Genomic DNA, 24895 nt, shown 5'->3' with positions numbered 1-24895 from the left:
CAAGTGAGTTTGCGCATGCATCATTTCATGTGATATCCTCACAGAAGTTGCTGTTGTTTTTTTAAGATTGTATTTATTTTTTTATTTTAGAGAGAGGGTGTGAGTGCAGGGGGAGGGGCAGAAGGAGAGGGAGAGAATCTCAAGCAGACTTTGCTCTGAGTGCAGAGCCCCATGTGGAGATCAGTCTCACTACTCTGAGCTCATGACCTGAACCAAAATCAAGAACCAGGCATTTAACCCACTGAACCACCCAGGTGCCCCCCTTCTCACAGAAGTGTTGATTGGGATGCCGTTACTGTCATTCTCATTTAAAAGATGGGAAATTGGAACACGAATAAGTCATATATTCAAAATCTTGACTATGAAATAGCAAAGACAGGACTAGAGCCCAGAATGTTTGCTCTTAGTAGACTGTTATTCTCTACCTTGCTTCAACAGTTTGTCTGTGGAACTATCCTGGTTAGATTTTTCCTTCTGGCAGAAACTTCTTCAAGGCTATGTTCCAATGGCACCTTCTTCCTGAAACTTGACTGACCCTCCACAGGCAGATTTTTTTCTCTGTATGTTTCCAGGACATTGCCCATGCTTCTGTCATAGCACTCATCGCAATGAATCATAAGCTGTCCTTTTCACCCTGCCTGAAGTTGGATCATGAGTTCATCAAAGCCCTAGGCAGCTCCTACTTCCTCTTTATGTCCCCAGAACCTGGCAGTTTGTCAGGCACATGGAAAGTGTTGGTTATCCAGGAATGTGAATAGGCATCTTTGTGCTGGGACCTAGGCTAAGTGCTGAGGGTACACAGGTGACCAGAACAGAGCACACTTACTGGCTTCCAAGCCTCCAGTTTAGTAAATATCTGAATGCTTAAGTGCTACTTTCTGAAATGATAGAGGAGAAATGATTTCAAGAGGAAAGCCATACAGAGACTGAAGTCCTCTCAGGTTTGGCTTGCTTTGCACCTTAAAATTTAAAAGATTAGCCAAAACAGACTGCAAGAGATATATATGAAGGACAAACTAGATTCATAAGGTAATGAAGACCTTGGGAAAGGAATGGAGTTTACAAAAAAGGAGGTCATTAAAGATATATTCTTATAAGAACAAAGATGAAAAATGATTTTTGGTGAACAGAAGTGATTTATAAGTAGGACCAACAGAAGTTTACATTAATCGAGATGGGAAATTATAAGTTTGTGGCTTGATATTTTATATGGAAGAATTTTGAATAGCTTTAACAACAGAGAAAATATCTTTGGCTTATTAGGTGGTCAAGGAGAAAGAAGAGGAACAATTTAAAGAGATAAGCCTTCAGTGCCAATATGATAGGAGCAAAGGAGTAAGATTTAGCAATAAATTAGTAATGAAATTGAAGGGAGTTTATAAATCAAATGATATTGAAAAATTATAAAGGAAAGAGAGGAGGCTCTATGGGGGGAGTAATTTTTTCAATGTCCAGTTGACTAAGAAGTGACAGCAATGAACACCTAGTAGAAACTACAACACGTTATATATACCATATAGGTTATATCCATAAATGCTATCGAAAGTTATTTGAGTTGACAGTCATGCATTTCTTTCCTTTTTTCAGCCTAGGAAGGAAAATACCCATATTAACATCGGTAAATAACTGCAGTTACAAAAAAGATATTTGGGGAGTACTATGTTGGCCAAATAACTCTAGTTCAAAGAAAGAGTTGACTATTTGCAAAGAATAATAATAATAGGTATAATAATAGATACATACATGTACTGGGCCTTAACACAAACTTGTCTTAATATTCTGCAAAGAAGTTTTAGTGAAAAGTAAAGCAGCTTTCCTTTGGTCACATAGAACAGCTCAATAAGAGGGCGCCTGGATGGCTCAGTTGGTTAAGCATCTGCCTTCGGCTCAGGTCAAAATCCCAGGGTCCTGAGATCGAGCCCTGCGTCGGGCTACCTGCTCAGTGGGGAGCCTGCTTCTCCCTCTGATGCTCCCCCTGCTGTGCTCTCTCCGTGTCAAATAAATAAACTCTTAAAAAAAAAAAAAAAGGCAGCTAATAGATTTGTTGTGCGAGATACTGCACTAAGCACTTTATATATGTTATGACCTCTGATCTTCGTAATAAATCTAAGGAGAAACTGTTATTCTTATTTCATTGATGAAGAAGCAGGAACTTGGGAATAATTCTTGCCCAAAGTTCGTAATAAAAGTTGTAGGAAGAATCTCATTGAAGTCCACCTGATTCCTCTCTTCCATGTGGCAACCAGTAATTCTTCATTGACAATATGATGCCTATCAATTCTGCAAGGCTGTCCATGTAAAAATGAATTATAATTTCCAGAAAAAGCTGGTTACACAAACTCTCTTTGGTCAAGAAATCATAATTATCGGGGCGCCTGGGTGGCTCTGTGGGTTAAAGCCTCTGCCTTCGGCTCAGGTCATGATCCCAGGGTCCTGGGATCGAGCTCCAAATTGGCTCTCTGCTCAGCAGGGAGCCTGCTTCCTCCTCTCTCTCTGCCTGCTTGTCTGCCTATTTGTGATCTCTGTCAAATAAACAAATAAAATCTTTAAAAAAATCATAATTATCATTATCATCATCATCCTCATTGATGGCAAATATCTGCCATTCTCAAAAAGAAGCCACTCAGTTTTCATTAATGATACTGAGTTGTGTAAATTCCTCACACACGGCAAGTTAATGGCTGCTTCGCACTCAAAATAGGGGCTCAGTAAAGGCAGAACAGAAGCGGCTAATTCTTGTGGCTTCCATGCAAACCACGTACTAAAAAGGTAATTTATAAGGAAGGCGGACTGAATGAATTTCAGGTTGAAATAATGAATGTTAAATTAGGCTTTTAAATCTTAAAGTTTCAGACTGACCAAGTGTAATTTTGTTTTGTTCCACATTTTCTTCTTTCATATTAGCATTTGTTTTAGAATAGCCAGTTATTTATCTTTAGCTGGCTTCTGAAACTAAACAAATTGATTTAAAAAGAGAGAGTTTTAATAAAATACCCCTGCTCCTGATGCATTTGTGTCTCCATCCACAACATCCTCATGAAGTCCAAGAGCTAAAGAGTAGCTGGGGGTTATGCCCTTTCCGGACCAGGTGAAATGGTAATTAGCGGTGTAATGGGGTCAGCAGAAGGCCAAATATCTTTTCCTGAATTCGCATGTGAAAGGAATGTGGGCAAATTAACTATGTCTAACTAAACTTCACTTTATATGCTGCTGGCAACATATTGCTAGAGCCAGATTCATCTCTAAAAATGGAACCCTTTGGGGATCCTGGAAGAGTTCATTTCACCTTCTTGGTCATTACTCTGCCTAATGATAAAACTCACAGGTATCTAGTACTTACATATACAGGGCTTCAGTGCTTTACATCTATTATTTTGTTCTTACAGTAACCCTATGAGAGATTGAGATATTGATTCCACCAGGATTCACTCCAAAAAAAAAAAAAAAAGAGGAACCACTCTAAATATTTTAAGCAACGTGGGATTAATACAGGGAATCTGGTGTTTGCAAAATTGTTAGATGGGCTGGAGAAGTAGGTTCTAGATGGGGCCTCCAGAAGTAATTCCCAGAGAAATATAGAACTGGCCCACTAGGAGAGCAATTCCTTCCCAGTCAATGAAGCTAGAAAATTTACAAACCATGTCCCAGAACAGGAATCCAAATTCAAAAAGCTGCTACCACTGTCACAGCTTTTGACACCCAGGCAGCTGGAAAAAGGATATTGGAGCCCTGCTGCAGATGAAGCCTCACGCCTCCGTCATTTTTCATGCCAGCCGTAAAATGGCCAAGTGAGAGGAGAGGATGGCCTCCCCGTGTCTGCCTTCCAAATTTCAAACAAATCCATCTAAATGGATGAGCCCAAAATCCCAGCCAAACCCCTAGCTGTGAAGGAGTTTGAGAAATGCAGAATTTCAGCTTTTCAACCTCTGCAAGAGAGGAAGGACCCAAGGACGGATGTAGAATTTGAGCAAGGAGATCCACCTCATTAGTCCAGGTGGGGACTGTATTACCATCCTTGGGCCCACTTTGAATAAGGAAATTGAAGAACTGAGAATTAAGTAAGTCAATGGCCTAAGGTAACACCAAAGCAGTCTTTTTGAGAGCCTGTGCTCCTAAACCCAGGGCTTTATGGCCTCCTAATAGTCCAGTTGTGGTCCTTTGTGCATATAGGCTAAATGAAAATTCCAGCGACATAGCTCACCAAAGTGAAACTTTTTTCAGTGATAAAAAAAATTCCCACGAGGCAAATCGGGGAAAAGCCAGTGCCACAGTAAGTGTACCGTTGGATTCTTCCTACCTTAATAATACTAAACGAAATCCACTTAATCAGATAGATCCAGCAAAACTCTTGAATTTTACTTTTTCAAAACGTCTGACTTTTGATTTGGGTACTATTAGATGCAACTGAAATGGTGTTTCAGCTTGGAGAACCGGGAATAAACAGGGATCCAACCCCAGATGAATTCCCATTCATCACTAAATTCAAACCAAAATCTCAGAATTAACCACGACAATGTGACAAGGGACCTCTTCTGGAGACAATGGAATCAGACCTCCAGAGAACAACAGAAAATATCATCTATCCTCTAGCCCAGAGCTGGTGTGACTGAGACACTGCCAAGTCTTTACCAAGCCCATTTTAACTTCCTCTTGCACCCCTTTATAGTTAGACCGGGCATGTGAGTTCTGGGCCAGTGGAAGTTGGGAAGGAATGATGTATATTCTTGCAGGCCTGGCCACCCTTCTGGGATGACCAGTCCGTGTGTTGACAATCGTGGCGTCTCAAGATAGAAGGAGCCTGAGCTCCTCCTGAATGACTGTATTTGTAGGGGAGTACCCAGTAGGGTGTTACTCTGTGGATAGCCTCAATTTCATGGCATTTTACCTACCTTCTTCTCCTCAACATCAGACTCTTTTTTTCAACAATTCATTCAAGTATTTCCATTCCCTTTGCTTTGCTTCTGCTTCTCAGACCAGAGCAGCAAAGCTGCACACAATGTTGGAAAAGGGGAGGAAAAAAATCTAAAATGGAATCAGAGAAAAAGAACTCTACCTGAAATTGCTGTACCTTTAAAGTCCTTTGATAGTGCCACCCCTGGAAAAAGTAGCCCTTTCCATGTGCTGGAATCAGATCACAGGGATGAGGCTCTTCTCCTGGGGTGGTAATAAGCAGCATGGGAGGACAGTAGGAAGAGGACTGGTGCTTGCTTTTCTGGGGACCACTGGTGATCACAGTGTAGGACGACCTGGTGAGGGTCTCCTTCTGTATACCAAAAACGTATGAATAGGCAAAACCAGATTTCACACCCCCTAAGAAGAAAACCCGATGGCTCCTTAAAAGTACCATTTATATATGATAGCAAATACATTCATTGTAGATCACTTTTAGCTGTTCATTAAACCAAATTCCCTGGGGACATTTTATGTCGATGCTTTGGAAATTAGTCCTTGTTACTTTATGTAATTGAAAACAATAAAGCTAAGTGCTTGTTATACTCTTCTATAATTTGAAACAGGGACTCCCAACCTCAGGCCCTATCTCCAGTCCCCTCAATGGCCTTCCAGGTAATGATGGGAATCTGTGCATGATTTTCATTATATCAGAAAACCTTACAGAAATGGGACATTTAACTTAAAGCTGTGTGAACTAAATAAAATGTCAAGTTTCTTTTTTTTTTTTTTTTTTTTTACTGAGCCTGTATCAGCTTAGTACAAAAATTGATCATCTCAGAGGACAATTGATAGTTGAACATCTCATGCTATCTGGTCATGCTGAATAGCAGTCATTTAATGTCTTTGATTAATAAAAACCCAGGAAGACTTTCATAAAGAGCAACCTTTAAAAATTGGCTCCATGTAGGAAAAATTATTAGCAGTTTAAGAATCTAGCCAAAAAGTGGAAGCAACCCAATGTCCACCAACTGATGAGTGGATGAGTAAAATATAATATAGTCATACAATGGAATATTATTCAGCAATAAAAAGAATGAAATACTGATATGTATTACGACATAGATGAGCCTCAAAAGACATACTTAGTGAAAGAAACCAGTCACTAAAGACCATCTATTTAATGATTCCATTTATATGAAATGTTCATCTGATCCAAATCTGTAGAGACAGAAAGTGGATTTGTAGTTACTTAGGGCTGAGCTGGAGGAAAACGGTAAGTGACTATTAAGAGATATGATTAGGGAAGGTGATGACAATTAGATTGTGGTGATTACTACACAGCTCTATATATTCTAAAAACCGTTGTAGACTTAAATGGGTGAATTTTATGGTGTATAAATTATATCTCAATAAGCTGTTAAAATTTTTCAAAATCATGAATTGAACTCTGTAATTTTCCATTTGACCAAAATTAGCCTGGATTAATGGAATCTTACAACCTCGGAGTAAAGTTGGGTTCTGGAGAAACAACATAAAAACAAACAGTAACTCTATATCTTCCCTTGGGAGAAAATCCTAGACCCTCAACACAGTCTCCCCTTCCTTGTCTTCTCCTGCAGCCCCTTCCTTACTCATGGCAGAAAGTCCTAAGATAAGACTGTGGCCCAAGAGAAGCTATTTCCCCACTGCCCTGTCCCCATAAATGACCCAGAGCTTCACATGTTTTTGCTTCCATGCAGAGAACAGGGCCTATAGCCCTTCAGCCACACCAAGATCAATCCTTGTCCTTGGCAGTTTTCCCTTTTTCCTCTACAGCTGGTTTTACCTGGCACTAGATCTGCTTATATGCAATTTTTCCTTTTGCCACTTTGAAACATTTAACGAATTTCCACTAAAGTCATCAAGAGGCACAATAGCATTCTCCTATTTACAAGTTCTAAGTCAATTGTGAAAATTTCAGAAAATATATAAAAGTATAAAAGGGCAATACCACCACTACCTAGTAATAACCTCTGTTACCATTTTGGCATATTTCCTTCTAAGGTTTCATAGATATTTTTATTCTTTTTTCTTCCCAGTTAAGATCATACCAGGTATTTATTTTTGTAGATTAAAGGAATCACATAACTAGTCTCCTTGTTATCAGTGGCTGCTAAAAAGCCTAGAGTCAAAGGCACAAAATCTTAACACCATTCATGTTCTGGATAAAACTCTCTCCTAGCTTCATTTTATGATTTTCTATTTAGATTTTTTCTACCTACTTTCTATGTTCTCCTATTTCTACATCTAATCTTTTATTATATGTATCACTATGAACAATGCTAAAGGCTTTCCTAAATAAGTATTTTTTCATCATAATCATTCTTAAGTATACAGCTCAGTAGTGTATTCACATTATGTAATCACATTATATTCTCACATTATAATCTTGCAATACTTAAACTCTATACCCATTGCATAACAACTCCCATTTCTCCCTCCCTCTAGGCCCTGGTAATCACCATTTTACTTTCTTTTTCTATAAATTTGACTACTTTAGATATCTTAGATACCTCATATAAGAGGAAGCATACAGTATTTTCTTCATGTGACTGGTTTATTTCATTTAGCATAATGACCTCAAAGGTCACCCATATTGTTGCATATTGCAGAATTTACTTCCATTTTAAAGCTGAATAATAGTCCATTGTATGTATATATTACTTTTTTTTGGTCCATTCATCCATTAAAAGACGTTTGGGTTGCTTGCACTTCTTGGCTATTGGGAATAAACCTGTTATAAACATGGATGTACAAGTATCTCTTTGAGATTTCCCTTTCAATTCTTTCAGGTATATAGCCAGAAGTAGAATTAGCAAAGGGTAGTTCTATTTTTAATTTTGAGGAACCACCACGCTATTTTCCACATGATTGCTCCATTATACAATCTCACCAGCAGTGCACAAGGGTGTCAAGATTTCCCCACTGCCTCACCAACACTTATTTTGTCTTTTTGATAGTAGCCATCCTAAAGAGCATGAGGTGTTACCTCCTTGTGGTTTTGATTTGCATTTCTTTCGTGATTAGTGATGTTGAACACCTTCACATATGCTGTTGGTCTTTTGTATATCATTTTTAGAAAAATGCCTATTCAAGCCCTTTGCCCATTTTTTATCAGGTTGTTTTTTGTTGTTAAAGTGTAGTTCTTTGTATATTCTGGATATTAACCCTTTATCAGATATATGATTTGTAAATAATTTTTCCCATTCCATAGGTTGCCTTTTCACTCCAGTGACGTGCCCTTTGATGCACATAAGTTTTTTAGTTTAATGTAATCCCATTTATCTATTTGGTTTTGCTGCCTGATTTTCATGTCATATCCAAGAAATCATTGCCAAATCCAATGTCAAGAAGTTTCCCCCCTGTTTTTTTCTCGGAGTTGTATAGTGTGGGGTATTATGTCTAAGCCTTTAATCTATTTTGTATTAATTTCCATATATGGTATAAGATAAGGGTTCAACTTCATTATTTTGAATGTGGATATCCAGTTTTCCCAGCAGCATTTATTGAAGAGACTGTCTTTATCCCACTGAATGATCTTTTTTTTTTTTTCCACTGAATGATCTTGACATCCTTGTCAAAGATCATTTATTTGACCATATACACAAGGGTTTATTTCTGGGCTTTTTAAATTTTTTTACATTTTTAATGCATTTTAATAATTGTTATGTTCTATTTTTTAATTTAATTTTATTTTTTCAGTGTTCCAAGAGTCATTGTTTATGCACCACACCCAGTGCTCCATGCAATACATGCCTTCCTTAATACCCACCACCAGGCTCACCCATTCCCCCCACCAAAACCCTCAGTTTGTTTCTCAGAGTCCACAGTCTCTCATTCTTCATCTCCCCCTCTGATTTCCCCAAATTCACTTTTCCTTTCCCTAATGTCCCCCATCTTATTCCTTATGCTCTACAAGAAAGTGAAACAATATGATAATTGACTTTCTCTGCTTGATTTATTTCACTCAGCAAAATCTCCTCCAGTCCTGTCCATGTTGATAAAAAGTTGTGTCAACTTTTGTAACAACTGATTCATCCTTTCTGATAGGCTTTTATTCTATTCCACTTATCTGTAAATTTCTGTCTTTATGCCAGTACCACCCTGTTTTGATTACTATAGTTTTGTAATATGTTTTGAAATCACGAAGTGTGAGGCCTCCACATGTGTTTTTCTTTTTCAAGGTTATTTTGGCTATTTGGAGTCCCTTGAAATTCCACATAAATTTTAGAATGATTTTTTTTTCTATTTCTGAAAAAATGCCATTGGGATTTTGACAGAAATTGAATTGAATCTATAAATTGTTTTGGACAGTATTGATATCTTAATAATATTAAGTGTTCTAATCCATGAACACAGGATATCTCTCCATTTGTTTTCTCTTTTTAAAATTTCTTTCAGCAGTATTTTGTAGTTTTCGGTGTAAAAGTCTTTTTTCACCTTGTTCATTAGGTCTATTCCTAAGCAGTTTATTCTTTTGATGCTATTATGAATGGAATTGTTTTTTAAATTCCCTTTCAGATTTTTCATTATTAGTGTATAGAAATACAACCAACTTTGTTGAGTTGATTTCATGTCCTGAAACTTTACTGAATTTGTTTATTACCTTTAACAGGTTTTTTTGTTTGTTTGTTTTGTTTTTTGTAGAATCTTCAGGGTTTTCTACGCATAAGATTAAATCATATTCAGAGATAATTTTATTCTTTTCTCACTTGGATGCAATAAACAATTTTTTAAGTAGAATAAATGTGTTTCATGTGTTATTGAGATATAATTGACATGTAACAATGTATTCATTTTAGGTATGCAACATAATGATTTGACATATGCAAATTTTGCAAAATGATTCTCACAGTGAGTTTAGTTGGCAGCCATCACTTCAACATAGTTACAATCATTTTTCTGGTAAGAGAACTTCTAGGATTTACTCTTAGCAACTTTCAGATTATAATACAGTATTATTAATTATAATCATCCCACCTATAAGTCATCACATTTTGTAACTGGAGGTTTGTAACTTTTGACCACCCTTACCCATTTCCCCCACTGCCCCACTGCTAGCAATCACCAATCTATTCTCTGAATCTGAGTTTGGTTTTTTTGAGATTCCTCACACAAGTGAGATTACATACTATTTGCCTTTCTGTGTCTAACTTATTTCACTTAGTGTAATGCCCTCAAATGGGCAAATGGCAGAGTTGTTGTTGCACAAGGCAGGATTCCCTTCTTTTTATGGCTGAATAATATTTAACTGTGTATTTATGCCACATTTTCTTTATCCATTCATCCATTAGTGAACACTTAGGTTGTTTCTATGTCTTGGCTATTGTAAATGGTGCTTCAGTGAACATGTGGGTGCAGATATTTTTTCAAGATAATGATTTCATTTCCTTGAGTCATACACCCAGAGGTTGAATTGTTGAATCATATGGTAGTTCTATTTTTAAGTTTTTGAGGAACCTTTATACTGTTTTCCATAGTAGTTACACTAATTTGCATTCTCACCAACAGTGCACAAAGGTTCCCTTTTCTCTAGATCCTTGCCAAAGCTTATTATCTCTTGTCTTTTTGACAATAGATTTCCAACAGGTATGAGGTGACATCTCATTTGTGGTTTTGATTTCCATATTCCTGATGATTAGTGATGTTCAATACTTTTTCATATACTTATTGGCCATTTGTGTAGAGGTTGACTTATTGGAAACATGTCCAATTTCCTTATTTGGAAAAATATCTATTCAGTTATTCTGACCAGAATAAATTTTAGATACCACCACTTACTATCAAAAGTATAGTATAATCCACATCATTAAAAATATTTTTACAATGATTTTTAATTGTTGCATGAATCTGTCATCTAGGTATGCCATAATTTATATGACCATTCTTCATTGTTCTATTGTTGGACATTTAGGTTGTTTTAAGTTTGTTTTATAAGAAGCAGTATTCCAAAGTATATCTTTATGTGTAATTCTTTGGTCACACTTAAGATTTTTTTTTCTTTTATGATAGATTTATAGAAGGGACCCACTGAGTTAACAATCATGACTATTAAGACTTCTGACACATTTTTATGGGGCACCTGGGTGGCTCAGTGGGTTAAAGCCTCTGCCTTCGGCTCAGGTCATGATCCCAGGGTCCTGTGATTGAGCTCCCCATCGGGGTCTCTGCTCGGCGGTGAGCCTGCTTCCCCCCTCTCACTCTGCCTGCCTCTCTGCCTACTTGTGATCTCTCTCTGTCAAACAAATAAATAAAATCTTAAAAAAGACTTCTGACACATTTTTCTAAATTGAACAAGCATAACCTTAAAGAATAATTTAATATACATTTGGAATATATCATATCTATCTTTCGAAAATTTACATTATATCTTATATTTCTTGATGACATGAAATGCATCATATATGTAACTTCAAATACACAAATATATGAATTATATTTTTTTATCACATTGAGCTCTTTTGTTCCTTTCCAAACCTTCCCCTCCTTGGGGTGCTGGACAGCCAGTACCAAAGAGTGAGTTCCGATTGGTTGGCATAGCCTACTCAAGGATTATGAAGTAGGAAGCAACTATGGGGCCAGTTTTAGATGAAGTTTTGGGGGACAGAGGAAATTTTTCATTTTTCTCAGGAGATATAGAGCAAGCCTAAAAGGGCTAATGTAGATTGAACAGTGCAGACCTAGTACAGACCTGTGATCCAAATGAGGCTGTTATTGCAATTGGGGGGCAATTGGAAAGGTGGGGAAATTGGGGACTATCACAATGATTAGTAGGATACTGCTGACATTTAGTGGGCAGGGGAGAGAAATGCTAGACATATTGCCTGGTTTAAGACTATTTCCTAAAACAATTTTCCAGCCCCTAATGTCAGTATCTCTTCCTCTGACACACTGGACTAGTTTTGTATTGATATATCTAAACTCCCAGGGCTACCCTGTATTTGTTCCTTTAATCATTAAGGACCATAGAAATGTGAAAATTCACATTCAGTGAATTCAGTGAGTAAATATCTTCAAAGTCCCTAAATATGGACCATTGAGTGTTGGGTACCTTTTTAAAATGTACACTCCAATGATGATGACTTGAGAATAAAAGGACAAAATTTATATTTATTTAAAACCTATTGTGTACCACAAACTTTATGTACTAGTTTCTGATGGCTACTATAACAAATTACCACAAACTGAATGACTTAAAACAAAAGATTTATTCTCTCACACTTCTTGAGGCCAGAAATCAAGGTACCAACATGTAGCGGGATTGCATTCCCTCAGAGGCTCTACGGAATAATACATTCCCTGACTCTTCCAGCTTTTGATATTTGTAGGTATTACTTATAGGGACTTCCCACCACCTTCAATGACCTTCTTCTCTTCTGCCTATCTCATGTCTCTCTGTCTATGTCTATACAAATATGAGGACATTTGTTGTTGGATTTAGGGCCCAGCTAGCCAACTTAAGATGATTCCTCATGTCAAGATCCTTAACTTAGTTAAATATCCAGGACCCTTTTTCAAATAAGGTAACATTCACAAACTCCAAGAATTAGGACATGGATATCTTTATTGGGGGACCACCATTGAGCCCACTACACTTTACTTCCAGAATCTTAAAATTTTAAAGCAACTGTATTTCTTATTTACAAGTAAAGACATTGAAATTTAGAAAGAATAAGAATTTGACAAAAGCATCCTGGCACATCAAGAGCTAAGATTCACCCCAAGGCTCCATGATGCCTGGATCCAGTGCTGATAGGATCTGCCCCATGCTTGGTCCGTTACATGAAACTGTCCTCAGTAATGGAAAAGTCAGCCTCAGAAAACAGTGTTCACAGATGGCCTTGCATACACCACTTGTCTTGACCTAAAAGAAATAAAAGAACATTTTGCTAAATGTTCTAAACATTCTTTGCTAAAAGAACATTCAGTCTAATAGAAGAAAAAATACAGTCAAGCTCTTAAAGGTGTTCTTTTCACAATCAATTCCAAATAAGTATCACTGTAACCTAAATTTAGATATTCATGCAATGTTCCCAAAGTGCCTTTTTCCAATTTCTTATCACCTAAAAAAAAGACACTTTTCTCTAGCTCAGTCCAATTTGTTCTCTCAACATTTGTTGAGTACCTACTATAAGTTTTTATATAACCTCCCTTGAAATCCTTTTTGAATATTTTTATTTTAGAGGAAGAATACATGTGAACTCACATACACATACAAAAAGGCATAAAGATACTCTAGCATTCACTATATCCAGGTTATTTTTTAACCTAATTTATTGGATATTAATTTTTGTTACCTTTGCTTAAATTTAGGATATTTTAAATAGCTTTAAGATTTTACATAACTGCAAGTAATTATTTCTTTAAAAAAATTTTTTTTAAATGAAGATTTTTTTTTTTCCACAATTCAGATTTAGGAGTGATTTGAAACAGAATCAAGGAGTGCACATTCAGTCAAGACCATCAAAGCAATTGTAAAATAATGAGAATATCATGCTGCTTTTCTGAGACAGTTCATCCTTCTACTAAGAATAAGGTTTTTAAAAAAAAAGAATAAGTTTTTCAATAGATATATATTAAGATATTTCAACTGTGATACATCTTACATAGTCAAAAAAAGTCGATAGTTTAGCATCATAGCATCTTGTAGGAAAGGGATAGATTTCCAGATAACTTTGTATGTTTGAGAAAATAATGTATCTAATGAACTCACACACAAATAACATCTGTTATTACTGATTGGAGAAACTTAGTAGAAATGCAAAAAATGGAAATGACATTAATTTGGCTATGTTGGAGAGCATCCACAGAAGAGACTCCTTAGATACTTTAAAATGTAAATAGTACCCATCGGGGGACATAGCCTCACTTCACATAATGGGTTTTCAGATAAACAAGTGGGGGAAATTTGCACTAATTCTATAGGGGCATAATTAAAAATAATTAGAAAAACCCCCATATTTTATGAATTAACTTCAAGAAAACAGACAGGGATGGATTTTGCATTTTCAGAAAATGGTGAGCATGTAGCACAGTCTTGGGATCTGAAGTCCCTAGCAATACAAGCTTCCTTCCTTGTGTACCTGCCAATTTACTTTAAAAGAAGAAGAAGAAGAAGAAGAAGAAGAAGAAGAAGAAGAAGAAGAAGAAGAAGAAGAAGAAGAAGAAGAGGAGGAAGGAGAAGAAAAGGAAAAAAAAAAAAAAAGAACACACACAAAGGACTGTCTCTAGGGAAGAGAAATCATGTGTTTAATGACTCAGTCCTTGGCAACCACCAATAAGTATCCCTATTAAAGGCAGCTAAAGAGTGTAATATATATACTGCAAATCTAGGAAAATACTAGAGTGGTTAGATAGATGATAGATAGATACCTTATTGTGAAATGAAAAAGTAAATAGAATGACAATCATTCTTGGCTTTTGCTACAATAATAAACAATGCCCAAATCTCAGTGGAACTAAAAATACTTATCTCTCACTCACATTACATGAAGGCTATAGGTCTACAAGGCTTATGCTGAGTTTGGCTGGGTTCTACATATCTTCTCATTCTGGGATTCAGGTAATATTCATGAGAGAGAGCAGAAGTTGAGGGACAGAGCCAAATTACAAAAGGACATTGTAATTTTCTGCTGGGACACAACATACTTCTCATCATTATTCCATTGGCCAACCAAGTCCAAAGTTAGTACGGTGAGGAAATATGTTGCATTAAAAGGAAGTATGGCAAAAGCGGAGAGGAATAAAAAGTTGCGAACAAATAAAATAGTCTATCACACCTAAGATGTAGAAAACAGCAAAATAACATGACCAAACATATGTATTCTAAGGAAATATTATGATTATTAAACATTTGTGCAATTCAAGCAGGAAACTCCTCCAGTCAGTCTTGGCCCCAAGTTTTATGGAGTTTTAAACTTATGTAATTTTTGTGACCTTCTTTAGAAAAGTATGATTGGGGCGCCTGGGTGGCTCAGTGGTTAAAGCCTCTGCCTTCGGCTCAGGTCATGATCTCAGGGTCCTGGGATCTAGTCCCGCATGGGGCTCTCTGTTCAGCGGGGAGCCTGCCTCCTCCTCCTGTCTCTCTCTCTGCCTGCCTCTCTGCCTACTTGTGATCTGTCTGTCAAATAAATAAAAAAAAAAAAAAGAAAGAAAAGTATGATTAAATACTGCTAATACAAAATTAAGGAACTTGAAGTTTAAGTTTAATTATCTTCAAAGTAAGTTCAATTTTTTCTTTAATTTTAAAAAAAAATGTTTTTTTCTTTAGAGAGAGAGAGTGTGTGTGTACATAGGGGCTGGGTAGGGGAGGGGCAGAGAAAGGGGAGATGGAGAGAATCTTAAGCAGGCTCCATGCCCAGCATGGAGCCCCACACAGGGCTCAATCTCATGACTTTTGATCATGACTTGAGCTGAAATCAAAAGACCAACCCTTGACCCACTGAGCCATCCAGGCATCCCAAGGTAAATTCAATTTTGTCTTCAGTTTATATAATAATAAAAAAAAAACTTAATTTCATTCATCAATAAAATTGTAGCAAAGATATATCCTCCAAAACTTATATTAGCACGTCTTTATTAAGCTGGAATTCTTTTTTAACCATTTTTTTTACATTTTTATTTATTTATTTTTTAGTAATCTCTACACCCAGTTTGGGGCTTCAACTCACTACCCTGGGATCAAGAGTCAAATGTTCTGACTAAATCAGCCAGGTGCCCCAGCACAGTTCTTTAAAAATAAAATACCATAATATTTAATAGATAAATAATGTTTATTCATTTGGACCTAAGAACATAATTTAATAATCTTCTGTCTTCTTAAGGCTACCTGGGCACAGACTAAAAGGAAGGTGGGAATTCTCTGAATGTCCTCCTCTGAAGAAACCCATCTTTATTTTATTTATTTATTCAAATAATCCCAATTGGCTGCCATTGTTAAATATATTATGACCATCTCATGGTACTGTTTTAATGAGTATTTATAATTTTAGAAAAAAATTTTGGCTCCCCCCACCTCAGGAGATAACTGATGTGTAGACACAAGATTGTTACTGAGAATTAATTAATACATATTTTTTTCAGTTAAGCAATTTACTTTTTATACATTTTTATTTGTCTCATAATTTATTTCCTATAAATTTATTTATAAGCAATTTGTTTCTTATGAATTTTCCACATCCTCGATATTGTTGAGAATAATGGGAGAAATTACAGATGATATGGTTTTCGAGCCTGGTGAGCTAAAAGTAAGGGATAAGAAGAGTGTAGGGTTAGAATATGTTGGGGAGTATGGGTAGGCCCAGATCCAGTCAGTAGGTAAAGATAAGTTGAAAGGTGGATACCAGAAAGTCTTTTATCACTCTACTCTTTTCTTGGTGTGATAGGCAGGACAATGGCCCCCAAAGAAATCTACTTCCTGTTCCCCAAAACCTGTGAATGTGTTACCTTATATGACGAAAAGTATTTTGCAGATATGATTAAGGTTACAGATCTTGAGATGGGGAAATTCTTTGGATTATCCAGATGAGCCCTACCTAATCACACCAACCCTTAAAAGCAGAGACCCTTTTCCAACAGTGGTCAGAGAAAGAGATGTGATGACAAAAGAGTCAGTGATACTTGTTGTAAAAGAGGCCGCACCCACCATGTTAGCCTCCACCTGCCAACACACTGATGTTAATCTGGTGAGACCCTTACTGGACTCCTGATCCACAGAACTGTAAGATAATAAATTTGTGTTGCTTTAATCCACTAAGTTTCTGGCAATTTGTTACTACAACAATAAAAAATAATACACCTGGCGAAGCAAGGAAGTGAGCCACCTGATGACATAAGCAGATGGTATCTGAATTTTCAGGCGTTACTGCTCTAGGAAGATCAATTCCCTGACACTCAGCACCATGTCCTCTTTGACCCTCACCCAAATTTCTAGGGCTCCCCGAGGTACATACACTGCCACTCTGCCATGGCCCAAGAGGAATTATCTCCAACCCAGAAATCCCAGCTTACCTCCCCAGTTTCTTCAGTGTGTTTGTGAAGTGACATTTCAGAAAACTCTTAGTTTGATTATTCTGCATGAGATAAAGCAGAAAAATACAGTTCGGCAACTCCATGAGTTACATTCTCCAGTGTGATCAAGCTCTTTGCAGGGGATCAGGGAAATGATTTTGGAAGTACATTTACCTTCTACTGGTTCAGTGTTTGACAATTTGGTTTGTTTGTATTGCTGAAACAGAGCATAAAATGTTAAGTTCTTCTGTGGTCCTTGAAATATGGATATATTTGGGGACGCCTGGGTGGCTCAGTTGGTTAAGCGGCTGCCTTCGGCTCAGGTCATGATCCCAGCGTCCTGGGATCGAGTCCCACATCGGGCTCCTTGCTCAGCGGGGAGCCTGCTTCTCCCTCTGCCTCTGCCTACCACTCTGTCTGCCTGTGCTCATGCTTGCTCCTTCTCTCTCTCTCTCTCTTTAAAAAAAAAAAAAAAAAAAAAAAAAAAGAAATATGGATATATTTGAACCGTTAAACTACATTCTGAGGCGCCTGGGTGGCTCAGTGCGTTAAATCCTCTGCCTTCGGCTCAGGTCATGATCCTAGGGTCCTGGGATCAAGCCCTGCATCGGGCTCTCTGCTCCGCAGGGAGCCTGCTTCCTCCTCTCTCTCTCTCTGCCTACTTGTGATCTCTCTCTCTCTCTCTCTCTGTCAAATAAATAAAATCTTTAAAAAAAAAAAACACCTACATTCTGATTAAACCCACTTAAACATTGTGGTAACAAATGCGTGTCTGTATTTTTGTTCTCAGCTGGACATTCTGCTGTGCAAAACAATATCTGTCTAGCTCCAAAGGGGATACTCTGGAAGAAACCATAAGAGGAACCTCTAATTAAAAACAAAGGCAAAAAGTGAGTCATTTGGGAAAGTTGGAAAAAGATTTAGAATATACACAAAGGCAAGGGATGGACTCATTCCAAGACATTGTTTAAAATAGTTTGAATGGAAATGGTCATTGACTGGAGGTGAGAAACAGTCACACAGAAGCTGTTATGAATGATTTTCTTTGCACATAAAATAGGCAGGAAAATGAAATCAAGCAACAGTGAAGCTGTGATAGATAAATGGACTAAATCTACTGGGGAGGAATAGAAGTCCTCCTATAGGAAGATACTTTGAAAGAATAAAGCCATTTGCCAAATAATGGAGCAGAATGATGAGCTTCGTGTTAATTGATATTATAAAGTTGCTACATAATATTTTAAAATACTTTAATACATATTCTTTTTCAATAGCAAAGGATTTAATGTTGAGAAGAGTGTTTACCATGCTCACAGAGCTTAATTTCTGGATTTCAGCTGTGCATCACTAAACAAACAAAATGTAATATTAATAGAGATTTACATTGCCTAGAATATTGACCATTTATAATATACAGTTATTAATAGGAAGCACCAGTTTACTGACACTATTTAAATACTAGAGATTGGCAAAAGAGACAGTTATTTGTGTTCCTAAACTAGAGAGATTTATTCATGCCAACTTTCTTTCCAGTATAATCCAAGCAGAAGCAACAGAGTATATCATGTATTTCCCTTGAGATACAGCTAAGTGTTAAAAAGATCACTGGACTTGGTGCCAGGACACCTGGGTTCCTGTCCCCATTCCTCTGCTCCTGGCATTGACAATGCTAGGAGGCCTCCCAGAGCCTATCCTATACCTGAAAAACAGAGATAATGTTACCTATTTTTGTCTGATTCACAAAATGAGGTAACATGATACTCTATAGTATGACTTACATAAATATATATAGTATAAAAATCATTGAAATACCAATTTAACACACATATCCATCAGAACTTTTAGTAGAATTTTGTCAAAACTTAATCTACTGATAGTTTTATAAGCTGGTTCTTGTTCTTGTCATGAATTTAGGCTGTGTGTGTTTGCAATGATATTCTTTGCACGTGAATATTGGAAAATAAAGGTGGACTTCTCCATAGTTTTGCCTAGAGCTAGCCTTTTACCTTTGTTTCTGAGTTCTCTTGCAATTGCTCTTCATAACCACATTGTGTCTTCATAATTCACTGATTTATTGACCGGCAAATATTAATCACTTATTTTAAGTACATAGCACTATACAAGGTGTTATTCAGTAAACTCAAAGAAATGAACAGCTTGATTTTTTTCCCCCTCTTCTAAACTGACTAGCTCTTTGTCTGAATTAATCAAATCAACCAGTAGGTTTTTGGCTTCCTGTAGACACAGCTTAAATGTCATTTTCTATCTTGAAGCTGCTATTTTGAGTATTGGTGATGTGTAGGTGGAAAACTCTTTACTATTTAGAAATAGAGTACTATACAGTAAGGCTTATTAGACAGTTATTTTCCATTTGTAGTTTTTATTTCATTTAACCTTTTATTATGGAAAATTTTGAACATGTGTATAAGCATATAGGATAAAACAAAAAATTCCCATATACCTAACCTAGACTCAACAATTAAAAATTCATGGTCGATATTGTTTCACTTTACCCCCACCCAATCCCGCCATACTCCACATTATTTTGGCATGAACATCAGAGATTACATAATTTAATCCTTAAAATATGTATCCCTAAAGATAAGGATAGTGAAAAAATAACCACAATAGCATAATCACACTGAAAATTAATAGTAATTCTTTTTTTTTTAAGATTTTATTTATTTATTTGACAGAGAGAGATCACAAGTAGACGGAGAGGCAGGCAGAGAGAGAGAGAGGGAAGCAGGCACCCTGCTGAGCAGGGAGCCCGATGCGGGACTCGATCCCAGGACCCTGAGATCATGACCTGAGCCGAAGGCAGCGGCTTAATCCACTGAGCCACCCAGGTGCCCCTAATAGCAATTCTTTAGGATCATCAAATATCCAGTGTGTGTTCAATATTTCAACTTTTTTATATTATCTTTTTTTTGCAGTTTGTTTCAATCCATTTTCAAATAAGGTCCACATGTTGTGATTAGTTGTGTCTCTTAATTCAATTCAAACTTCAGTTTTCTCTACACTCCTCCCACACTTTATTTGTTAAAGAAACTGGGTCATTTATCTTGTGGTCTTTTCTATTGCCTAGATTTTACCGACTGCCTCCTGTAGTATAACATGTTTTTCAGTCTTAAGTGGTTTCCTGAGTATTAGTATAGAACTGTGCTAACCAATATAATATCCACATGTAGTTTCTTTTTTAAAATAAATTTTTCTGAAGAAAGTTTGATTTATAGAAAAATGTGAAGATTGTACAGAGTTCACATGCAGTTTCTCCTATTACTAATATCTTTATTTAGTAAGTATTTTTAAATCCCAGGAGAGTTACCATACACTCATATTAGTTTCAAGTGTACAATATATTGATTCAACAATTCTATACAGTATTCATCAGTATACAGTTATCATCATGGTGAGTGTATTCTTTAGTCCCCATCACCTGTTTCACCCATACCCCCCCATTATTAATGTCTCAAATGAAGATGATTAATTTATTATAATTAATAAACAAATATGGATATGCTGTTATTAAATAATATCCATACTTTACTTAGATGTTCTTAGTTCTTACCTGCTGTTCTTTTCCTCTTCCAAGAACTCCTCCAAGAAACTATATTGCATTTAGTTGTCATATCTCCTTAGGCTCCTCTTGGCTATGACAATTTTTCAGATTCCTTGTTTTTGATGACCTTTACTGGATTCTTGAAAAGTACTGGTGCATTATTTTGTAGAATGTACCCCCGTTGGGGTTTGTTTGATGTCTTTCTAATGATTGATCTGGGAGTAAAGACTTCGGAGGGGAAACCACAAAGGTAAATTATCATTTTCATTCTATCAGAGGTACATACTATACAGATGATTTATCACTATTGATGTTAACCTTGGTCACCTGGCTGAGGTAGTATTTGTCAGGCTTCTCCAATATAAAGCTATTTTTCCATAGAGTTCCATAGAGTTCCCTTTGGAAGGATCCAGCAAGTCAATCTTTCTGTGTTGTTTCCTTCTCTGTAAAATCAGTTAAGATAAGTTGGCATGGGGTGCCTGGGTGGCTCAGTCTGTTAAGCATCCAACTCTCAATTTCAGCACAGGTCAAGATATCAGGAACGTGAAATAGAGCTCCACATAGAACTCTGCTGAGTGTGCAGCCTGCTTAAGATTCTCTCTCTGCCCCCCTACTTGTGCTCTCTCTCTCTCTCTCAAATAAATAAATAATAATTTTTTTAAAATCCTCTCTCTTCCTCTTCCTATGCCTTTCCCCTGAACTCAACACGTGCTCACTCTCTCTCAAAAAAAAAAGATAAATTGGCTCATGTTTATAGAACTTAATATGTATTCTATATGTATGTATAGAATATATGAATATCTACATATATTGACATGTAAGTGTAATATATGTTTACAGACAAGAAATAGCCCTTCTAAATGTTTAGTAACAATTGTCCCTTTCTTATCTTTAACAGTATTATATTTCCTTTCTACGTACTTTAATATTACATTTCTTTAGTAATAGTCAATAAGGTAAACATTTTGTTAATTCAGACTGACCTCACCATCCACTCCAAATTAGTGGAATTTTGCTGTAGTTAATATGTTTTCTCTGAATCAATACTGGAATGAAAATATTTTGATATATATTAATGAGTTTTTCTCCTTTGCATTTCTTAATGTGTGACCTATACTCATTCTGCCCAAAGCATTAGGATTATATTATAGATGGAATGCAAAAGTAAGGAGGGTTTTACTAATCAGCTTTAAATATCCAAGGCAGGGGTTTTGATTTTGATCAATCAGCAGTCACAATTTCAGGGACCAGACCAAGCACTCAACTATAGAGACCAGTGAGGGTCCACTGAGGTCACCCTCTGAATCCAAAGCCCCTTCTCATCACTCTTCTACCCACAAGCACCCCTTCACACAATGTCATAATAATATCTTAGAGCTGAGTAAGGAGAAGCAAGAGAAAATCTCATATAATTAGCATTTGCCCAAAAGGGACAAGCATGCCAAAAAAAGACTGATTAAACCACCATAAATTCAGTTACAGTGACTAAAAATTTAAAACATACTATATACAGGAACACGGCAGGGATGTCCATTATCACCACTGCTATTCAACATAGTACTAGAAGTCCTAGCCTCAGCAATCATAAACAAAAAGAAATTAAAGGCATCCAAATCGGCAAAGAAGATGTCAAACTATCACTCTTTGCAGATGATATGATACTATATGTGGAAAACCCAAAAGCCTCCACTCCAAAACTGCTAAAACTTGTACAGGAATTTAGTAAAGTGTCAGGATATAAAGTCAATGCACAGAAATCAGTTGCATTTCTTTACACCAACAACAAGACAGAAGAAAGAGAAATTAAGGAGTCAATCCCATTTAAAACTGCACCCAAAACCATAAGATACCTAGGAATAAAACTAACCAAGGAGGCAAAGAATCTATACTCAGAAAACTAAAAAGTACTCATGAAAGAAATTGAGGAAGACACAAAGAAATGGAAAAATGTTCCATGCTCATGTATTGGAAGAACAAATATTGTGAAAATGTCTATTCTACCTAAAGCAATCTACACATTTAATGCAATCCCTACCAAAATCCCATCCATTTTTTTCAAAGAAATAGAAAAAATAATCTTAAAATTTATACAGAACCAGAAAAGACCTCAAATAGCCAAAGGAATATTGAAAAAGAAAGCCAAAGTTGGTGGCATCACAATTCCGGACTTCAAGCTCTATTACAAAGCTGTCATCAGCAAGACAGCATGGTACTGGCACAAAAACAGACACATAGATCAATGGAACAGAATAGAGAGCCCAGAAAGAGACCCTCAACTCTATGGTCAACTAATCTTTGACAAAGCAGGAAAGAATGCCCAATGGAAAAAAGACACCCTCTTCAACAAATGGTGCTGGGAAAATTGGACAGCCACATGCAGAAAAATTAAATTGGACCACTTCCTTACACCACACATGAAAATAGACTCAAATGGATGAAGGACCTCAATGGGAGAAAGGAATCCATCAAAATCCTTGAGGAGAACACAGGCAGCAACCTCTTCGACCTCAGCCGCAGCAACATCTTCCTGGGAACATCGCCAAAGGCAAGGGAAGCAAGGGCAAAAATGAACTATTGGGATTTCATCAAGATCAAAAGCTTTTGCACAGCAAAGGAAAGCGTTAACAAAACCAAAAGACAACTGACAGAATGGGAGAAGATATTTGCAAACGACATATCAGATAAAGGGCTAGTATCCAAAATCTATAAAGAGCTTATCAAACTCAACACCCAAAGAACAACTAATCCAATCAAGAAATGGGCAGAGGACATGAACAGACATTTCTGCAAAGAAGACATCCAGATGGCCAACAGACACATGAAAAAGTGCTCCACATCACTCGGCATCAGAGAAATACAAATCAAAACCGTGATGAGATACCACCTCACACCAGTCAGAATGGCTAAAATTAACAAGTCAGGAAATGACTGATGCTGGCGAGGATGCGGAGAGAGAGGAACCCTCCTACACTGCTGGTGGGAATGCAAGCTGGTGCAGCCACTCTGGAAAACAGCCTGGAGGTTCCTCAAAAAACTGAAAATAGAGCTACCCTATGACCCAGCGATTGCACTGTTGGGTATATATCCTAAAGATACAAACGTGGTGCTCCAAAGGGGCACGTGCACCCAAATGTTTATGGCAGCAATGTCCACAATAACCAAACTATGGAAAGAACCTAGATGTCCATCAACAGACGAATGGATAAAGAAGATGTGGTATAACAATGGAATACTATGCAGCCATCAAAAGAAATGAAATCTTGCCATTTGCGACGACGTGGATGGAACTAGAGGGTATCATGCTCAGCAAAATAAGTCAATTGGAGAAAGACAACTATCATATGATCTCCCTGATATGAGGGAGAGGAGATGCAACATGGGGGGTTAAGGGGGTAGGAGAAGAGTAAATGAAACAAGATGGGATTGGGAGGGAGACAAACCATAAATGACTCTTAATCTCACAAAACAAACTGAGGGTTGATAGGCAGAGGGGGGTTGGGAGGGTGGGTGGGGTTATGGACATTGGGGAGGGTATGTGCTATGGTGAGTGCTGTGAAGTGTGTAAACCTGGCGATTCACAGACCTGTACCCCTGGGGATAAAAACACATTATATGTTTATTTAAAAATTTAAAAATTAAAAAAATAAAATAAAATAAAAGCATACTATTTAGTAGGTAAGAAACAGTAAACCAGCTATGAGAAAAAGGTTATTAAATTTGCAACCCTGTTACAAATAGAAAAGGCTTTCAAATGAAAAATGTCTTGCCTTCCCTGGCTGCTATGAGGATCAGATGGGTCAGCTAATGGGAAGCCACTCTGGAATGTGAGAGTGCTTACTGAAGGCAATGATAACAGCAATTGCACACATGGCTCCAAGTATGCGAGAGTTGGGACCAGAGAAACAGCAGATATATCTCAGCTCTGGGCCAAGAAGCAAGGGCATAGACATGAAGCCAAGTTCAAGCCAATTACCTAGTATCAGGGAAAAGAGACCAGAAGTTCACAGCTGTAGATTTAGCTGAGAAGTTGTGGAAGGGGAGCCAAGTGGGAGTGGAGGACCAGTTCTGAATACAACTTCCTTATGTGGGGAAGCAACATGGAGGCAACATTCTCCAGGAATGACATAGGGCCTAAGGCTAGATGATATATTCCTTAATTAAATTTATGATGAAAAAGACTAAATATCTAACAGCAGATTCGCTAAAGATATGCATTAGAGGGTGGCTCCTAGTCCCATGGGAAAAGTCTTGATTAAAATTAAGAAACACTGGGGTGCCTGGGTGGCAAAGTTGGTTAAGGCTCCAACTCTTGGTTTTGGCTCAGATGGTGATCTCAGGGTCATGAGATTGAGCTGCAAGTTGTGTGCAGAGTCTGCTTAAGTTTCTCTGTCC

The 24895-nt window shown here is 37.1% G+C and overlaps 1 long non-coding RNA gene across 2 annotated transcripts; it reads right to left on the bottom strand.

Moving 5' to 3' along the window:
- Positions 1-12521: 12521 nt before the first annotated feature.
- LOC125102941 (uncharacterized) lies at positions 12522-21006 on the bottom strand. 2 transcript variants are annotated; one of them, XR_007128233.1, is made up of 4 exons: positions 20822-21006; positions 20513-20731; positions 16942-17158; positions 12522-12796 (listed from the first exon to the last, which is right to left on the bottom strand). It is a non-coding gene; the product is annotated as an uncharacterized LOC125102941 (long non-coding RNA). The 2 variants fall into 2 exon arrangements; XR_007128232.1 differs by having other exon boundaries at positions 20831-21006.
- Positions 21007-24895: the final 3889 nt, after the last annotated feature.

This window comes from Lutra lutra, chromosome 6 (assembly GCF_902655055.1).
Source record: "Lutra lutra chromosome 6, mLutLut1.2, whole genome shotgun sequence".
Lineage (NCBI taxonomy): Eukaryota > Metazoa > Chordata > Mammalia > Carnivora > Mustelidae > Lutra > Lutra lutra.
This window is presented reverse-complemented; position numbering and strand designations above follow the sequence as displayed.